Source organism: Heptranchias perlo, chromosome 20 (assembly GCF_035084215.1).
Source record: "Heptranchias perlo isolate sHepPer1 chromosome 20, sHepPer1.hap1, whole genome shotgun sequence".
Taxonomy (NCBI): Eukaryota; Metazoa; Chordata; class Chondrichthyes; order Hexanchiformes; family Hexanchidae; genus Heptranchias; species Heptranchias perlo.
The window spans coordinates 17313639-17334131 of NC_090344.1; the positions used below are offsets into that span (position 1 = coordinate 17313639).

The window sequence follows — 20493 nt, forward strand, 5'->3', positions numbered from 1 at the left end:
GACCTCGTGGCGCAACGGTAGCGCGTCTGACTCCAGATCAGAAGGATGCGTGTTCGAATCACGTCGGGGTCATAAACATTTTCACGGCGTTTCAGTATCTCGCTGACTCGATTTCACAGCGGATGGTGTGTTCACTATTTGTAAAATAACAATTATCATGGAATCAGACAATGGACCGTCCGACCCATCAATCCCGTACCTGCCTTTTGTAAGAGCAATCCAGTTCTTCCCATTCCCGGGCACTTTCCCCGTTGCTCTGCATTTTCCCCATCAAGTGTTTATCCATTCCTTTTTAAAAGCCATGATTGAATCTGCTTCCACCACCCTCACAGACAGCGCATCCCAGATTATAACTATTCACTGCTTTAAAAAGTTTTCCCTCATGTTGCCTTTGGTTCTTTTGCCAATCACCTCAATTCTGTGTCCTGTGGTTCCAGACCATTCCGCAAATGAGAAAAGCTCTTCTTTCTTTATTTCATCTGAACCCTTCATGATTTTTAACACTTCGATCAAATCTCCTCTGAATTTTCTCTGCTCGAAGGGGAACAACTCCAGCTCGCGGCAAATGCGGTCAATTCGTTCCAATTCATTTATTTGAGCATTGAACAGACCTTGAAACAGTGACCATTGGACCCTGTTCCGAAGTTACTTATTGGTGCAGAATGCAAAACGTTCCTCCATTGGCTGGGAATCGAACCCGGTTTTCCCACATAGCAAGCGAGAATTCTACCCCTGAACTACCAATGCTCGTACCCAGAGTCCCTGCATGTGTCCATTTGGAATTCTGTCTGCACGAACATGGGGTTGACAGCTGCGATGGCCGAATGGTTGAAACGTTGGGCTCAAAATTCCAATTGGGGTTTTCCTGCGTAGGTTTGAATTCTGTTGGAAGCGCTACTGTTTAAAGATCTCTTCAATGCTCAAACAGATTAATTGGAGTTAATTAACCGTATTTACCTCTCTCCCAGCATGACAGATACAATAGCGTGGCCGATGCTTTCAATTGGATGTTAAAACTTCTCTTGCAAGATCCGGAGACGGAATCTGTAACTTAAATTCTGCTCGTTTGCTAAACCTGACATTTATACACCTTATTTTCTTTGCATTCATCCCTCTATCTCTCCCTGTCTCTGGCTCTTCTCTCTCTGCGTTGTCCCCGATGGACTTCTCAAGTTTCCTTGAACGGCGAAGGCTGATGTAACCTGCAACACCAGCAGAGAAGGGTAAAGAAATAAAAGACTGAGACAGTAGGAAAAGTAAAGGTGCAAGCCAGCTGCTGCAGCCAATGCCTACACATCAATGTCTCTTCGCTCTCACAGTGAAACAAAACACTAATTTGATTGAAGTATACTTATGGTAGAGTGTATATTATCACAATGCCGAGAAGTTTACGTGTGAGCATTGGAGTTTGAGGGGTAGAATTCTTGCTTGCAGTAATTCTATTCCTGTAAAACTAGTTCCTGAAGTGTCGGATGGAAAGTATCCTGGCTGAGCGGTCGGAGGCGCTGGTTTAAATTTCCAGTTAAATCCCACGATTTGTAAATAGTTGAAAATCATAGTTTGCGTCTCCAAAACCGCAGCCTCCCTCCTGTAAACAAGTAATACTAAACATCTCATCTGCTATTGTAACAGCGTAGTCCGGAGGAACCACATGGCAATTCAAATAAGTTGATACATTTTCGAACATACCAATTGTACCTTCAACTCCGGTCGAAATGTTCACAAGCAAAAGGATTGTTTGATCTAGCTGAGACTCGAATTAACAACCTCGGCATTTCCCCAGAATCTACGGTATAAAAAGACCGCGCACTGACCGATTGTGCCGCTAGAGCCCGGTCACTCTGATCACCTGTCCCACTCTGCTAGAAAGAATCTTCAGGTGAGATTTCCTTATCTGTGGAAACGTGTCCTGTCCCCGTGATTAAACTAATATCTGCACTTTCACTTTCAGCTACTTTCACATCCTCTGCTCCATCGCTCTACAATGGGGTTTTCTGTGAACAGGTCAAAATGAACATTGCCAAAAATTCTGTCAGTGGTGAAATTTGAACGCAGAAACAACACAGACATTGGGTCCACGCGCTTTTGACCAGCAGCTCAGGCTTCCATAAAACATGGCCACTGTTTAAAGGTCCGTTTAATGCTCACATAAATGAATTGGAACCAATTGACCGCATTTGCCGCGTGCTGGGATTGTTCCCTTCGAGCAGAGAAGGTTCAGAGGAGATTTGATAGAAGTTTTCAAAGTCATGAAGGCTTTAGATAAAGTAAATAAAGAGAAGCTGTTCCCATTGGCGGAAGAGTCGGAAACCAGAGGACACAGATTGAAGGTGATTGTCAAAAGAAGCAAAGGCGACATGAGGAAAAACTTTTTTACGCAACGAATAATTATAATCTCGAATGCGCTGCCTGAAAGGGTGGTGGAAGCAGATTCAATCGTGGCTTTTAAAAAGGAATTTGATAAATACTTGAAGGGGAAAAAATGCAGGGCTACCGGGAAAGGGCCTGACTGGATTGCTCTTACATAATGCCGGCACGGGTTCGATAGGTCGAATGGCCTCCTTCTGCACTGTGTCCATTCAATGATTCCACAATAATTATTATTTTACAAACAGTGAACAGCCCATCCCAAAAAGACGGTCCCGCTATAAAGCAGAGAGACACTTAATCGCTGTGAAAACGCAATGACCTCGACGTGATTTGAACACGCATCCTTCTAATCTGGAGTCAGACGCGCTACCGTTGCGCCACGAGGTCCACATCCAATAAATGGAGCCGTATCCATAAGAGGGAGATCAGTACCGACCGCCGCAGGGACTTCCAGAGGCGGAAGCAGCAACAGCAACAGTTCCGCTTTCTCATCCAGCCGCTGCCCGGTCCCGGCCTGAGCCCTGTCTGGGAGCCGCCTGCCAGTCTCTCTTCACTGAACGAGATCATTAAAGGCTCCAGCAGCGCTGTCTCGGCGAATAACAACAGTTCAAAACCGCATTCCAGATGCGACAACAAACCCATCAGTTTTCCGCTGTTCCCCAGCTGCCGGAGTGAGAGAGGCTGCGACAGCAGGATTTATGGAGGACCGAAGAGAGTGAAACTTTATTTGGGCTTTAGTGGGAAATCCAGTGAAAGTGAGTAAGAGCTCCAGGATTTGAACCAGTGAAACTGCCTGAGCGGGAATCAGATCCAAAGATCAACTGGCAACAGAGCCGTGCAGCCAATGTAAAATTTCGCTGTCACACAGCCGATCAGCCATCCTTCCAGAACACAATATCCGTCCATTCTCGCTTTCTTCTACAATATATGATGTACAGCGATATCAGATTCAACACTTATTATTTCAAGTCAACAATATTATCCTCTCTTCACCAAATTCGTTTTGAATGTACGACTTGCTTTCTATTGATCAGTTTGCAGAATGAAGTGCTCTGAAGCAACAGAAATGTGGAGACATTGGCTACGAACTCATCAGCTGGGTTTTAACTTTACTTTTCCTACCGTCTCAGCCAGCTGGTGTTGCTGGTTAGATCAGTTTTCACCATTCAAGGAAGCCTGAGAATTCTATCAATTGAATTATTTGGATAATAAATTAAACGATTGAATTATTAGTATCATAAATTGAACCCTTTAATTTATGATACAATTATTTTTTAAATTTATTCATAACAATTAAACACGTGAATTATTTATATAATAAATTATACACTTGAATTATTTATATAATAAATAAATCAATTGAATTATTTCGATAATAAATTAAACTAATGAATTATTTATATAATAAATTAAACTATTGAATGATTTATATAACAAACTATTGAGTTATTTTTATAATAAATTAAACATTTTAATTATTTTGATAATTAAACATTTGAAGTGTTTATATAAAAATAAACACTTGAATAAATTATATAATAAATGAAACAATTAAATTGTTTATACTATAAATTAAACAATTGAATTATTTATATAATAAATTAAACACTTGTCTTTATATAATAAATTAAATAATTGAATTATTGATATGATAAAATAAACTATTGAATTATTTATATATAAAATTAAAGGATTGAACTATTTATGTAATAAATTAAACAATTTACTTATTCATATAATAAATTAATCAATTGAATTATTTAGATAACCAATTAAGCTATTGAATTATTTATATAATAAATTAAACACAAATTATTATAAAAGAAATTAAACAATAGAATTTTTTATTAACAAATGAAAGACTTGTGTTCTTTATATAATAAATTAAACATTTGATGATATAACAAATTTTTTTAATGAATTGTTTATATGATAAATTAAACACGAAGTATTTATGCAATCAATTAAACAATTTCATTATATAATACATTAAACAATTCAATTATTGATATATTAAGTTAAACTATTGAATTATTTATATAAGTTAAACAATTGAATTGTTTAGATAATAAATTAAACACATGAATTATTATATAATAAATTATACACATGAATAATTTATGTAAAAAATTAAACATTTGTTGACAAGAGACAGAATCAGTGACAGATACAGAGATGCAAGGAAATAAACAAAGAGTATAAATGCCAGGTTCTGCAATCTAGAAGAATTTAAATTGCTGATTGGGAGATATTCCTTCTCGTGTCTTGAAATCTTGAAAGAAAGCATTGGTCGCCCGCCACGGCGGAATGCCTCTCCTGCTTTGGAAAAGGTAAACGCGGTCAATTAGCTCTAGTTTATTCATTTGGACATTGAACAGATCGGTAAACAGTAACTCACCGAGTAGAATTCAAACCGGGGCAAGAAAACCCGAGTGGGGTGTGAGTCCAACGCTTCAAACACTGGGCTATTGCAGCTGCACAAAGCAGTTCTTGCACAGCTGCAGGTCAGACTGCGGAGGGTTATCACAGGGCCTCCGTCAGACGACATGTGCTTTCAAACAGGATTCCAAATGGACACATGCAGCAAATGGCCATACGAGGATTGGTGGCATTGGCGTTGAATTCTCGCCTGCTTATCATGCGACCCGGTTTTGATACCTGGCCAATGCAGGATCGTTTTACATTCTGCACCAATGAGGAAAACGGGAACAGGAGTCGGCTATTTCGCCCATCGAGCCTGTTCTGCGATTCAGTCCACAAAAAGTAGGACAAATCGAATCCGGCCAATTGCCGCACCATCAGTCTGCGCTCAATCATAGAATCATAGAATCAGAGAAGTTACAACATGGAAACAGGCCCTTCGGCCCAACATGTCCATGTCGCCCAGTTTATACCACTAAGCTAGTCCCAATTTCCTGCACTTGGCCCATATCCCTCTATACCCATCTTACCCATGTAACTGTCCAAATGCTTTTTAAAAGACAAAATTGTACCCGCCTCTACTACTGCCTCTGGCAGCTCGTTCCAGACACTCACCACCCTTTGAGTGAAAAAATTGCCCCTCTGGACCCTTTTGTATCTCTCCCCTCTCACCTTAAATCTATGCCCCCTCGTTATAGACTCCCCTACCTTTGGGAAAAGATTTTGACTATCTACCTTATCTATGCCCCTCATTATTTTATAGACTTCTATAAGATCACCCCTTAACCTCCTACTCTCCAGGGAAAAAAGTCCCAGTCTGTCTAACCTCTCCCTGTAAGTCAAACCATCAAGTCCCGGTAGCATCCTAGTAAATCTTTTCTGCACTCTTTCTAGTTTAATAATATCCTTTCTATAATGGGGTGACCAAAACTGTACACAGTACTCCAAGTGTGGCCTCACCAATGCCCTGTACAACTTCAACAAGACATCCCAACTCCTGCATTCAATGTTCTGACCAATGAAACCAAGCATGCCGAATGCCTTCTTCACCACCCTATCCACCTGTGACTCCACTTTCAAGGAGCTATGAACCTGTACTCCCAGATCTCTTTGTTCTATAACTCTCCACAACGCTCTACCATTAACGGAGTAGGTCCTGGCCCGATTCGATCTACCAAAATGCATCATCTCACATTTATCTAAATTAAACTCCATCTGCCATTCATCGGCCGATTGGCCCAATTTATCAAGATCCCGTTGCAACCATAGATAACCTTCTTCACTGTCCACAATGCCACCAATCTTGGTGTCATCTGCAAACTTACCAACCATGCCTCCTAAATTCTCATCCAAATCATTAATATAAATAACAAATAACAGCGGACCCAGCACCGATCCCTGAGGCACACCGCTGGACACAGGCATCCAGTTTGAAAAACAACCCTCTACAACCACATTCTGTCTTCTGTCGTCAAGCCAATTTTGTATCCAATTGGCTACCTCACCTTGGATCCCATGAGATTTAACCTTATGTAGCAACCTACCATGCGGAACCTTGTCAAAGGCTTTGCTGAAGTCCATGTAGACCACGTCTACCGCACAGCCCTCATCTATCTTCTTGGTTACCCCTTCAAAAAACTCAATCAAATTCGTGAGACTTGATTTTCCTCTCACAAAACCATGCTGACTGTTCCGAATTAGTCCCTGCCTCTCCAAATGCCTGTCGATCCTGTCCCTCAGAATACCCTCTAACAACTTACCCACTAGTGAATGTGGCCGGCCAAGTGGAAGAAGTGTTAGTAGGTGAGCACTTTGGTGACAGTGACCATAATTCGGTGAGATTTAAGGTGGTCATGGAAAAGGATAGGGAGCGGCCGGAATTAAAGGTTCTAAATTGGGGGAAGGCAGATTTTAATAGGATAAGGCAAGATCTGTCCAAAATGGACTGGGATCTGCTGCTTGTAGGAAAATCCGCATCGGAGCAATGGGAGTCTTTCAGAAGGGAGATTGAGACCACACAATGGCAACATGTTCCCGTAAAGGTCAAGGGTGGTTCCAAGAACTCCAGGGAACCTTGGATGTCAGGGGATATACGAGAATGGATTAGGAAAAAAAGGAAGGCTTTTGGCAGATACAAAATGCTAAAGATGGAGGAAGCCCTAGAGGAGTACAAAAATGCAGGGGGATACTTAAAAAAGAAATTAGGAGATCAAGGAGGGGCCATGAAATAACACTGGCGAGCAAAATAAAGGAAAATCTTAAGATGTTTTATAAGTATATTAAGGGTAAGAGGATAACTAGGGAAAAAATAGGCCCCATTAGGGACAAAAATGGCAATCTGTGTGTGGAGCCGGCAGATGTAGGGGGGGTTCTAAATGAATTTTTTGCATCTGTTTTCACTATGGAGAAGGACGATGTCGACATAGAAATACGGCAGGGGGACTGTGATATACTCGAACATATTAACATCGAGCGGGAGGAGGTATTGGCGGTTTTAGCAGGCCTAAAAATGGATAAATCCCCAGGCCCGGACGAAATGTATCCCAGGCTACTGTGTGAGGCAAAGAAGGAGATTGCGGGGGCTCTAACACATATATTCAGAACCTCTCTGGCCACAGGGGATGTGCCAGAGGACTGGAGAACCGCTAATGTAGTACCATTATTCAAGAAGGGGAGTAGGGAAAAACCGGGGAACTACAGGCCAGTGAGCCTAACATCAGTGGTAGGAAAATTATTGGAAAAAATTCTGAAGGATAAAATTAGTCTCCACTTGGAGAAGCAAGGATTAATCAGGGATAGTCAACATGGCTTTGTCAAGGTAAGATCATGTCTGACTAATTTGATTGAATTTTTTGAGGGGGTGACTAGGCGTGTGGACGAGGGTAACGCAGTGGATGTGGTATACATGGATTTCAGTAAGGCCTTCGATAAAGTCCGCCACAGGAGACTGGACAAGAAGGTACGAGCCCATGGAATCCAGGGTGCCTTGGCACTTTGGATACAAAACTGGCTTAGTGGCAGAAGGCAGAGGGTGATGGTCGAAGGTTGTTTTTGTGACTGGAAGCCTGTGGCCGGTGCTGGGTCCCTTGCTGTTTGTGGTCTACATTAACGACTTGGATATGAATGTAAAAGGTATGATCAGTAAGTTCGCTGATGATACAAAAATTGGTAGGGTGGTAAATAGCGAAGAGGATAGCCTCAGTCTGCAGGACGATATAGATGGGTTGGTCAGATGGGCGGAACAGTGGCAAATGGAATTTAACCCGGAAAAGTGCGAGGTGATGCACTTTGGAGGGACTAACAAGGCAAGGGAATACACAATGAATGGGAGGACCCTAGGCAAGACAGAGGGTCAGAGGGATCTTGGTGTGCAAGTTCACAGATCCCTGAAGGCGGCGGAACAGGTAGATAAGGTGGTAAAGAAGGCATATGGGATACTTGCCTTTATTAGCCGAGGCATAGAATATAAGAGCAAGGAGGTTATGATGGAGCTGTATAAAACACTGGTTAGGCCACAGCTGGAGTACTGTGTGCAGTTCTGGTCGCCACACTACAGGAAGGATGTGATCGCTTTGGAGACGGTGCAGAGGAGATTCACCAGGATGTTACCAGGGCTGGAGCGCCTCAGCTATGAAGAGAGACTGGGAAGATTGGGTTTGTTTTCCTTGGAGCAGAGGAGGCTGAGGGGGGACATGATTGAGGTGTACAAAATTATGAGGGGCACAGATAGGATGGATACTAAGGAGCTTTTTCCCTTCGTTGAGGGTTCTATAACAAGGGGACATAGATTCAAGGTAAAAGGCGGGAGGTTTAGAGGGGATTTGAGAAAGAACTTTTTCACCCAGAGGGTGGTTGGAGTCTGGAACTCACTGCCTGAAAGGGTTGTGGAGGCAGGAACCCTCACAACATTCAAGAAGCATTTGGATGAGCACTTGAAATGCCATAGCATACAAGGCTACGGACCAAATGCTGGAATATGGCATTAGAGTAGACAGGGCTTGATGGCCGGCGCGGACACGATAGGCCGAAGGGCCTCTATCCGTGCCGTATGACTCTCTATGACTCACTACAGATGTCAGGCTCACCGGTCTGTAGTTCCCAGGCTTTTCCCTGCCGCCCTTCTTAAACAAAGGCACAACATTTGCTGCCCTCCAATCTTCAGGCACCTCACCTGTAGCGGTGGATGATTCAAATATCTCTGCTAGGGGACACGCAATTTCCTCCCTAACCTCCCATAACGTCCGGGGATACATTTCATCAGGTCCCGGAGATTTATCTACCTTGATGCGCGTTAAGACTTCCAGCACCTCCCTCTCTGTAATATGTAATCATCAGCAAAGTGATGGAAGGTGTCGTCGACAGTGCTATCAAGCGGCACGAACTCACCAATAAGCTATTAATCGATGCTCAGTTTGGGTTCCACCGGGACAAATAGGCTCCAGATCTCATGATAGCCTTGGTCCAAACATGGACAAAAGAGCTGAATTCCAGAGGTGAGGTGAAAGTGACTGCCTTGACAGCAAGGCAGCATTTGACCGAGTGTGACATCAAGGAGCCCGAGTAAATTTGAAGTCAATGGGAATCAGGGAGAAAACTCTCCAGTGGCTGGAGTCATACCGAGCACAAAGGAAGATGGTAGAGTTTGTTGGAGGCCAATCATCTCAGCCCCAGGACATTGCTGCAGGAGTTCCTCAGGGCAGTGTCCTAGGCCCAACCATCTTCAGCTGCTTCATCAATGACCTTCCCTACATCATAACGTCAGAAATGGGGATGTTCGCTGATGATTGCACAGTGTTCATTTCCATACGCAACCCCTCAGATAATGAAGCAGTCCAAGCCCGCATGCAGCAAGACCTGGACAACATTCAGGCTTGGGCTCATAAGTGGCAAGTAACATTCGCGCCAGACAAGTGCCAGTCAAGATACTTTCGAACCACCTCGCCTTGACTTTCAACGAGATTACCATCGCAGAATCACTCAAATCAACATCCTGGGGGTGACAACGGATCAGAAACTTAACTGGACCAACCACATAAATACTCTGGCGACAAGAGCAGGTCAGCGGCTGGGTATTCTGTGGCGAGTGAATCACCTTCTCATTCTCCAAAGCCTTTCCACCATCGACAAGGCATAAGTCAGGAAGGTGATGGAATAATCTCCACTTGCCTGGATGGGTACAGCTCCAACAACACTCAAGAAGCTCGACACCATCCAGGACAAAGCAGCCCGCTTGATTGGCACCCCATTCACCACACTAAACATTCACTCCCTTCACCACCGGTGCACAGTGGCTGCAGTGTGTACCATAACACAAGGTGGAATGCAGCAACTCGCCAAGGCTTCTTCGACAGCACCTCCCAAACCCACGACCTCCACCACCTGGAAGGAAAAGAGCAGCAGGCACATGGGAACAAAACCGCCTGCACGTTCCTCTGCAATTCACACCCCGTCTCGACTTGGAAATATATCGCCGTTCCCTCGTCGTCACTGGGTAAAAATCCTGGAACTCCCAACCTAACAGCACTGTGGGAGAACCTTCACCACACGGACTTCAGCAGTTGAAGATGACGGCTCACGACCACCTTCCCAAGGGCAGTTAGGGATGGACAATAAATGCTGGCCTTGCCAGCGACGCCCACATTCCATGACTATTTAAAAAATGTCTGACCTGTGACCTAACTCCCTATAACCGCCTCAGCCCCATATCTCTTCGTAACTTCGGTTAACAAAACCTATCAATCTAAGATTTAAAATTAACAATTGAGGTAGCTTCAACTGCCGTTTGCTGAACCGTGTTCCAAACTTCCACCAACCTTTGCGTGTAGAAGTGTTTCCTAACTTTATTCCTGAAAGTCCTGGCTCTAATTTTTACGCTATGTTCCCTCATCCTAGACTCCCCAACCAGCGGAAATAGTTTCTCTCTATCTATCCCTTCAGTTCCCCTTAATATCTTGAAACTTCGATCTAATCACCCCTTAATCTTCTGAATTCCAGGCAATGCAACATAGGGACAGGAATAGGCCATTCAGCCCCTCGTTCCTGCTCTGCCATTTGATAAGATCATGGCTGATCTGTGATCTAACTCCATATACCTGCCTATGGCCCATATCCCTTAATACCTTTGGTTGCCAAAAAAAAAACTGTCTATCTCAGATTTAAATTTAGCAATTGAGCTAGTATTAATTGCCGTTTGCGGAAGAGAGTTCCAAACCTCGACAACACTTTGTTAGTAGAAATGTTTTCTAATCTCACTCCTGAAAGGTCTGGCTCTAATTTTTAGACTGTGGCATCTACTCCTAGAATCCCCAATCAGTGGAAATAGTTTCTCTCTATCCACCCTATCTGTTCCCCTAATAAACTTCGATCAGATCACCCCTTAACCTTCGAAACTCTAGAGAATGCAACCCCAATTTGTGTAATCTCTCGTCGTAACTTAACCCTTGAAGTCCGGGTATCATTCTAGTAAACCTACGCTGCACTGCCTCCAAGGCCAATATGTCCTTCCGAAGGTGCGGTGCCCAACGCTGCACACAGTACTCCAGGTTTGGTCTAACCAGGGTTTTGTACGGCTCTGGCATAACTTCTGCCTCCTTGTACTCCAGTCCTCTAGTTATAAAGGCCAGCATTCCATTAGCCTTCTTGATTATTTTCTGCACCTGATCATGACACTTCAATGATCTATGTACCTGAACCCTTAAGTCCCTTTGGACATTCACTGTTTTTAACTTTTTACTATTTAGAAAGTACCCTGTTCGATCCTTTTTTGATCCAAAGTGGATGACCTCACATTTGTCTACATTGAATTCCATTTGCCACAGTTTTGCCCATTCACCTAATCTATCAATATCGCTTTGTAATTTTATGTTTTCATCTACATTGCTTACAATGTCACCAATCTTTATGTCATCGGCAAACTTAGATATGAAACTTTCTATGCCTTCATCTAAGTCGTTAATGAATATTGTAAATAATTGAGGCCCTAAGACAGATCCCTGCGGGACTCCACTGGTCACATCCTGCCAATGTGAGTACCTACCCAACCCTACTCTCTGTCGCCTTTCGCTCAGCCAACTTTCTAACAAAGTCCATACTTTTCCTTCGATTCCATGGGCTTCTATCTTCGCTAACAATCGCTTATGTGGGACCTTATCAAATGCCTTCTGGAAGTCCATATAAATAACATCCATTGACAGTCCCTTGTCCACTACTTTAGTCACCTCTTCAAAAAATTCAATCAGGTTTGTCAGGCACGACCTACCTTTCACAAATCCATGCTGGCTCTCTCTGATTAACTGAAAATTCTCGAGGTGTTCAGTCACCCTATCCTTAATTATAGACTCCAGCATTTTCCCCACAACAACCTTAGTTTGTGTAATCTCTCCTCATAATTTAGCGCTTGGAATCCAGATACCATTCTGGTAAATCTATGCTTCACTCCCTCCAAGGCCAATATATCGCTCCTAAGGTGCGGTGCTCAGAACTGATCACAGTACTCCAGGTTTGGTCCAACCAGAAACTTTGTATAGCTGAAGCATGACTTCTAACCCCTTGTATTCTAACCCTCCAGATATAAAGGCCAACATTCTATTTGACTTTTTGATTATTTCCTGTACCTGTCCATGACAGTTTGATGATGTATGTACATAGACCCTTAAGTCCCATTGGACCTCAAGAGTTTCGAGCAATTCACAATTTATAAAGTATTCTGATGTAACATTTTTAGGTCCAAAGTGGACGGCCTCACACGTGCCTACATTGAAATCCATTTGCCACAGTTTTGCCCATTCACTTAATCTAGTAATATCTCTCTGTAATCTCATTCTTCCACCTGCACTGCTGACAATTCTGTCATCGGCAAACTTGGACATGTGATTCTCGATCCCGTCATCTACGATTTATCAGACCGGTCAAACTGGGGTAAATTCACATTCAGCTTCAATCTCCACATCGTTTTGAGACATTTTATTTACTCCGTGTGTGTTGCGCCTTGGAAACTTCTGCACTTTGTCCTCTGGAGCTCAAATATAATTCAATTCTAACAACTGCAAAGATGTCAAAATCCAAGTGGTGACTTCTCACACAGAAACAGTGATAGAAAAGGGCTCGTCCGGGACTTGAACCCGGGACCTCTCGCATATTCACGGAGTTGAAACACCCGAAGCGAGAATCATACCCCGAGACCAACGAGCCGCTTGACGGCTAACCATGCAGCCAGTCTAACATTTCACCACCGTCTTCAGCCGATTGGCCATCCGTTCAGACCTCTTCTGTCCATCCAATCTCGTTTTCTATTCCGATGTGCAGCAATATCAAGTTGTACACTAACTATTTCCAGTCACCAATATTAGTCTCTCTTTACCAAATTCGTTTCCAATGAACGACTTGTTTTATCAAATAAGACTTTTCAGAATTAGTTAATCTGAAGCAACATTGCCATCTGTCTCGGCATCGTCATAGAATATAAGTTACCATCAGTGTACTTCACTTATAACGCGGTTTTCTTTCACTGTGAGGGCGAAGAGACATAAATGTGGAGACATTAGCTCCGAATTTATCAGCTGGGTTGCACCTTTACTTTTCCGACCGTCTCAGTCTTTTTTTTCTTTACCTTTCCCTGCTGGTGTTGCAGGTTCGATCAGCCTTTACCGTTCCTGGATGCCTGAGAAGTCCATCAGGGGACAACATAGAGACAAGGAGAGATAGAGAGATACATGTAAATAAAGTAGAGTATAAATGGGTGGTTCTGCAAAGTAGCAGAATTTTAGTTGCAGATTGGGCAATATTCATTCTTGTGTATTTGAATTTTGCAAGAGTACATTGGGCACCCAATTAAAGGCGCCGGCCACGCTCGAGTATCTCTCATGCTCTGAGAGAGATAAATGAAGTGAATTAGATCCAGTTCATTCATTTCAGCATTGAACGAATCTTTAAACAATAATTCAGCGGGCAGAAATCAAACCTGCGAAGGAAAACTCCATTTGATCTTGAATTTAACGCTTCAACCACTCGGTGATCGCAGCGGCACATGGCAGTACTTGCATGGCTGTGGATCAGACTGAGTTGGGTTGTCACAGGAGCTCTGTCCAACTGCATATTCTTTCAGGTAAGATTCCAAAAGGACACATGCATTTACTGATCATGTAAGTATTGGTGGTTCAGGGGTCGAATTCTCGCTCACCACCTGACAGGTTTGATTTCTGACCAATGGGGGATCCTTTTGCATTCCAACAGCATCCACCGAAAATCGGACGACGTGAAACTTTCATGGCGCCTCATTGGGCAAATCAGGGTCAGTAAATCACAGTTTCGGAGTTTGGATAGCCTGGCGGGTCTGAGGCGTTGCTTTTCGGTCTCCACCTCTCCTGGAGGCATGGGTTGGATTCTGAATTCCGGCATTTAATCCTTTACAAATACGGAGATATTTTTTGTTCCTTTGGCTTTGGTTGATTTTTCTGAGCTGTTGATTTGATCCTTCCAGAAAATCAACCCGATATCCGTCCACGGCAGGTTTCTTTTTAAGTAAACCAGCAAGAAATATAAGAACGGATTGTCCTTCACAGCAGCTGCTTCGCACTCGCCTCCAAGCATCTCCACGACCAGCAGAGAAATCTTGCCTTGGGTTGGCCCGCTCACTGAATACATTAATTACTTTGCTTCAATCAGCTGTGTCGAGCATTCGCAAGTGAACAACAGCAGAACGGGAAACCACAGTAATCATGAATGATGCTGAGAAGAGCCCGAGCCTGTGGAAGACAGAAAAGGTTACCGGAAAGAAACAGCCGCCCCGAGCTTTCGGAAGCAGGGAGAGTCTGTCTGACTGACTGGGAGAAGATTTTTTGCCTGAAAATGAGTGCGGTTTGAAGTGTTGCAGCTCGAAGGCGCTCCCTGCTGGTGAGGAGTGGCAAATGCTCCAGCGAAACAGCCGTGTTCGAGCAGACACAGAAAGCCTGAAGGTTTGAGAAAGGATAAGAGGCGTCCTGTGCCATAGCGCCAAAATTTTAAGCTGTAAACTGACGAGAGGGGCCTTGATCTAATTGCTGCTTGATTGCTCCTTTGAGATGGAATTGAAGAAACGATCGTAAAGATCTACTCCTTTGAAGTTTTCTGTTCGACCAGCAAAGCTATCGCAGGCAGGAAAAAACAACGTACTTCTCTTTGGTAATTGTTTAGTGAGCACCTTCTGATGCTCTCAGACTCGTGGTGTCGCGTGCTCATGACCGAGGCTGACTCGGGACCTGTTTATATCGCAGCGCTGTGGGAGTATGAGCTGCTGCTGACTTTCTGCAACCTGAGCCAGTGGTGCAATAAATAACGTATCTTCTTGAAAATGTAAAACGTTATAAGTTCGACTCCTCCTCGGTTTAAAGGATTCTGAAATTTTTGTATTACTTTATTACTTGCAATGTGTAAAATGATAAAATTTCATCACATGCAAAGCGCAAAAGTCTTATTAAAGTTTTGACTGTCTCTTGATGACCATGTCAGTATCTCCTTCAGTCTGAAATAAAAAGTTATCTGTTGATTAATGTTGATTCAAACAATGATGCAACGACGAACTGCGATTAATTTGCTTCATGCAGTTAATTCAATAGGTTCTTAATTCTTGTATAACGTTCATTCCCTGACTGGGAATCGAACCACGTGGTGGTGAAAACACCGAACTCAAACCACCAGCCCACCGGGGAGTTCTCAACATTCCGCACCAGACACTGTGGAACGAATAACATTTATTTCTCTTTCACTCTTTCGTGATTCATTCAGCTCTGTGTTTATTCTCAGGCCTCTGATCTCTCCATTCCTTTCAGCATTTGACTCCGGATATTCTTGTAGTTAAATATGAATAAGACACCATATCTCACAACCCCGGTATATTTGCTGTTTCTCTCTGCAGTTCTGTACTAAATCAAACTGTACGCAGATACCGACAGTCTCTCTCTCTCTCTCACTCCCCACAGAAGCAGCAGGAGATGCCACTTTAAACTGCCAGTTGCTTCAAACGATGCCCGATAGACCTGCGTTGTCTTGCAGCTTTCCCAGGAGCTACATTTGATTCGGTGCGTCAATTTTGGGAAATTGAATGATTTTCACCGGCAGCTTGTGGTAGTATATTACCTCACTTTCTATTTCGTGCATATGGCTACTTGCACTTGGTGCTGTCATTGCCTGAACATCACTTTTTGTCCCGATCGTAGTTCGAATAGAAAATGCTGTTTTGTGCGAGCAGCTTGCCTGGCCCGAAAATGACAAGTGGGAAAGGCCGCGTTTGTCTGCTTGTTCACAGCAAATAATGTTCAGCGTTACCTTGTGATCGAGTGCTTAGCATTGGGCGCTTTCATCGCCACGCCAACAGTTCGATTGGTGTCTGTCTCAACATCTGCCGATTATACGCTCTACCAAAAGTATACTGTACTCAAATTGCTGATTTTTCACTGTGAGGGCGAAGAGACATTAGTGGACATTAGTTCTGAATTCATCAGCTGGGTTGCACCTTTGCTTCTCCTACCGTCTCCGCCTTCCTTTCTTTACACTTCTCTGCAGATTCAATCATCCTTGGCCGTTTAATAAAGCCTGAGAAGTCCATGAGGTTAAAACAAAGAGAGTCAAGAGACAGATTAAAGTATAGAAACAAATATCAAGTTCTGCGAACGAGCAAGAATTTAACATGGAGCTTGGGAGAAATTCCTTCAAATGTCTTGGAAGAGACTATTGGACACTCGTCCGCTGAAATATCTGTTTGAAGGAGAGAAATGTGGTTGGTCAAATCTGGTTCACATTCATTTGAGCTTCAAACAACATTGAAAAACTGGACCTCGCTCAGAATCAATCGTCAAATATTCCAAAGCGAGACTCACACCCCAAGACTAACAAGCCACCGGTAACAAACCACCGGTAATAAACCACTGCAGCCACTGCACAATTAAGTACCAGCCGCAGCCGATCGGTTATCCTTTAAGATCTCTTCGATCCATTCAAACACGTTTTCCATTCCGATGAAGAGAAATGTCGAGTTGCACACTAACAATTTCCTCCGTTCTCTTTCGCAAACATATCGCTGAACTAAACATCACAAGTCACTCAGGAAAAATAATTCAGTTCAACAGCATCAGCTTCCGAAGGACCTGCGAGGACAGACTGGCCAAACCTGCGTTCAGTCGTGAAGCTTGTGGGTGTTTTGTCACCCGAAGGGACAGAGACAGGCCTGTGACAAAGGGCGAAGGCAGGAACTCAGAAATGTGGCCATTCAGGGCCATAAATGGGCAGACAGTCAGTCACAGTCATTGATTCCGACACACAGCCCGGTAGTTGTTCAGTCAGTCGGGGAGCGAGGCCTGCAGCCAGCAGACAAAAAGCCTGAGAAGAAGTCAGCTGGTGCAAAAATAAACACAAACTACCCAACACGCGGGTTAGCCCATAAAGCTAAGATGTCCACATGGCCGGTTAGCTCAGTTGGTTAGAGCGTGGTGCTAATAACGCCAAGGTCGCGGGTTCGATCCCCGTACGGGCCATAAGGTTCATATTGCAATATTTTGTTAACTTTTAAAAGTTTGGCAGACTTGAGAAACAAGCGAATCCACACAAAATGTCATGAGGTCAATTTTTTGGAGTAACATCCATTAATATGTTTTCTGATCTATCTTTTTGAGGTCCAAAGTGGACGGCCTCAAACCTGCTTACGTTGAAATCCATTTGCCGCAGTTTTGCCCATTCACTTAATCTAGTAATATCTCTCTGTAATCTCATTCTTCCATCCACACTGCTCATAATTCTGTCTATCTTTGTGTCATCGGCAAACTTGGATATGTGGTTCTCGATCCCGTCATCTAATATCAATGAGACCGCCGAAATTGGGGTAAATTCACATTCAGCTTCAATCTCCACATCATCTTGAGACATTTTATTTGCTCCGTGTGTGTTGCGCCTTGGAAACTTCTGCACTTTGTCCTCTGGAGCTCAAATATAATTCAATTCGAACAACTGCAAAGATGTCAGAATCCAATTGGTGACTTTTCACTAAAAGGCAGTGAGATAACTGGGCTCGTCCGGGATTTGAACCCGGGACCTCTCGATTATTCCATTAGAAAAACGCACAAAGCGAGAATCACACCCCTAGACCAACGAGCCGCTTGCTAAAAAGCCCTGCAGCCGGTCTAAAATTTCACCATAGACTTCAGCCGATCGGCTATCCATTCCAACCGCTTCTGTCCACTCAATCTCGTTTTCTATTCCGATATACAGCAATATCAAGTTGTGCACTACCTATTTCCAGTCATCAATATTAGCCTCTCTTTACTAAATTCGTTTACAATGTACGACTTGATTTTTCAAACAATACTTTTCAGAATTAGTTAATCTGAAGCTCCATTGGCATCTGTCTCGGCATCGTCAGAGTATACAAGCTACCATAAGTATATTTTACTCACATTGCTGTTTTCTTTCACTGTGAGGGCGAAGAGACAAAAATGTGGAGACATTAGCTACGAATTTATCAGCTGGGTTGCACCTTTACTTTTCCGACCGTATCAGTCTTTTTTTCCTTTACCTTTCCCTGCTGGTGTTGCAGGTTAGATCAGCCTTTACCGTTCCAGGAAGCCTGAGAAGTCCATCAGGGGACAACAGAGAGACAAGAGACAAGGAGAGATAGAGAGATTCATGTAAATAAAGTCGCTTATAAATGGGTGGTTCTGCAAAGTAGCAGAATTTTAGTTGCAGATTGGGCAAGATTCTTTCTTGTGTATTTGAATTTTGCAAGAGTACATTGGGCACCCAATTAAAAGCGCCGGCCACGCTCGAGTATCTCTCATGCTCTGAGAGAGATACATGAAGTGAGTTAGATCCAGTTCATTCATTTGAGCATTGAACGGATCTTTCAACAATAATTCAGCGAGCAGAAATCAAACCTGCGAAGGAAAACTCCATTTGATCTTGAATTTAACGCTTCAACCACTCGGCGATCGCAGCGGCACATGGCAGTACTTACATGGCTGCAGATGCTACTTCAAACTGCCAGTTGCTTCAAACGATGCCCGATAGACCGGCGTTGTCTTGTAGCTTTCCCAGCAGCTTCATTTGATTCGGTGGGTCAAGTTTGGGAAATTGAATGATTTTCACCGGCAGCTTGTGGTAGTATATTACCTCATTTTCATTACCGGTAATGAACCACTGCAGCCACTGCAGAATTCGGTGCCACCCACAGCCGATCGGCCATCCTTTCAGACCTCTTCTATCCATCCAATCACGTTTTCTATTCCGATGTAGAGAAATGTCGAGTTGCACACTAACTATTTCCTCCGTTCTCTTTCGCAAACATATCACTGAACCAAACTTCACAAGTCACTCAGGAAAAATAATTCAGTTCAAAATCATTAGCTTCCGAAGGACCTGCGAGGACAGACTGTCCAAACCTGCGTTCAGTCGTGAAGCTTGTGGGTGTGTTGTGATCCTAAGGGACAGAGACAGGCCTGCGACACAGAGCGAAGGCAGGAACTCAGAAATGTGGCCATAAATGGGCAGACAGTCAGTCACAGTCATTGATTCTGACACACGGCCCGGTCGTTGTTCAGTCAGTCGGGGAGCGAGGCCTGCAGCCAGCAAACAAAAAGCCTGGCCTGAGAATAAGGCCGAGACCCAATCAGACGGATAAACAGACAGACAGATAGACAGACAGACATCTGACTCAACGTCAAAACGCAGCGTGATCGAATCACGTTGAGGTGAAATCATTTTCACAGCAGCTCAGGGTCCTGCCCACAGGTTTTATAGCGGGGCAGTGTTTTATGGATGGGCTGTTGATTGTTAGTAAAATAATATTGATCGGAATTTAATTTGTTACATTAAAGTGCTCTTTGTTTGTTAATTTTGATCTACATCCTCGACAGTATATACAGAAACAAGTAACAATGTTTAAGGGATGTGGTTTCTTCAATATTCGTTGTAAAACCCTGTCAGCTGGTGTAAAAATAAACACAAACTACCCAACACGCGGGTAAGCCCATAAAGCTAAGATGTCTACATGGCCGGTTAGCTCAGTTGGTTAGAGCGTGGTGCTAATAACGCCAAGGTCGCGGGTTCGATCCCCGTACGGGCCATAAGGTTCCTATTGCAATATTTTGGTAACTTTTAAAAGTTTGGCAGACTTGAGAAACAAGCGAATCCACACAAAATGTCATGAGGTCAATTTTTTGGAGTAACATCCATTAATATGTTTTCTGATCTATCTTTTTGAGGTCCAAAGTGGACGGCCTCAAACTTGCTTACGTTGAAATCCATTTGCCGCAGTTTTGCCCATTCACTTAATCTAGTAATATCTCTCTGTAATCTCATTCTTCCATCCACACTGCTTATAATTCTGTCTATCTTTGTGTCATCGGCAAACTTGGATATGTGGTTCTCGATCCCGTCATCTAATATCAATGAGACCGCCTAAATTGTGGTAAATTCACATTCAGCTTCAATCTCCACATCATCTTGAGACATTTTATTTACTCCGTGTGTGTTGCGCCTTGGAAACTTCTGCACTTTGTCCTCTGGAGCTCAAATATAATTCAATTCGAACAACTGCAAAGATGTCAGAATCCAATTGGTGACTTTTCACGAAAAAGCAGTGAGATAACAGGGCTCGTCCGGGATTTGAACCCGGGACCTCTCGCATATTCCATTAGAAAAACGCCCAAAGCGAGAATCATACCCCTAGACCAACGAGCC

The 20493-nt window shown here is 43.4% G+C and overlaps 5 non-coding genes across 5 annotated transcripts; 3 read left to right on the plus strand and 2 right to left on the minus strand.

Annotated features, from left to right (window-relative positions):
* trnaw-cca (transfer RNA tryptophan (anticodon CCA)) lies at positions 1–72 on the plus strand. The gene has a single exon. It is a non-coding gene; the product is annotated as a tRNA-Trp (tRNA).
* A 2613-nt stretch (positions 73–2685) lies between these two features.
* On the minus strand, positions 2686–2757 carry trnaw-cca (transfer RNA tryptophan (anticodon CCA)). The gene has a single exon. It is a non-coding gene; the product is annotated as a tRNA-Trp (tRNA).
* A 14466-nt stretch (positions 2758–17223) lies between these two features.
* Positions 17224–17297, plus strand: trnai-aau (transfer RNA isoleucine (anticodon AAU)). Its single transcript has one exon. It is a non-coding gene; the product is annotated as a tRNA-Ile (tRNA).
* Positions 17298–19803: 2506 nt separating this feature from the next.
* Positions 19804–19877, plus strand: trnai-aau (transfer RNA isoleucine (anticodon AAU)). Its single transcript has one exon. It is a non-coding gene; the product is annotated as a tRNA-Ile (tRNA).
* A 526-nt stretch (positions 19878–20403) lies between these two features.
* On the minus strand, positions 20404–20493 carry trnap-ugg (transfer RNA proline (anticodon UGG)). The gene is given in 2 exon segments: positions 20404–20439; positions 20458–20493. It is a non-coding gene; the product is annotated as a tRNA-Pro (tRNA).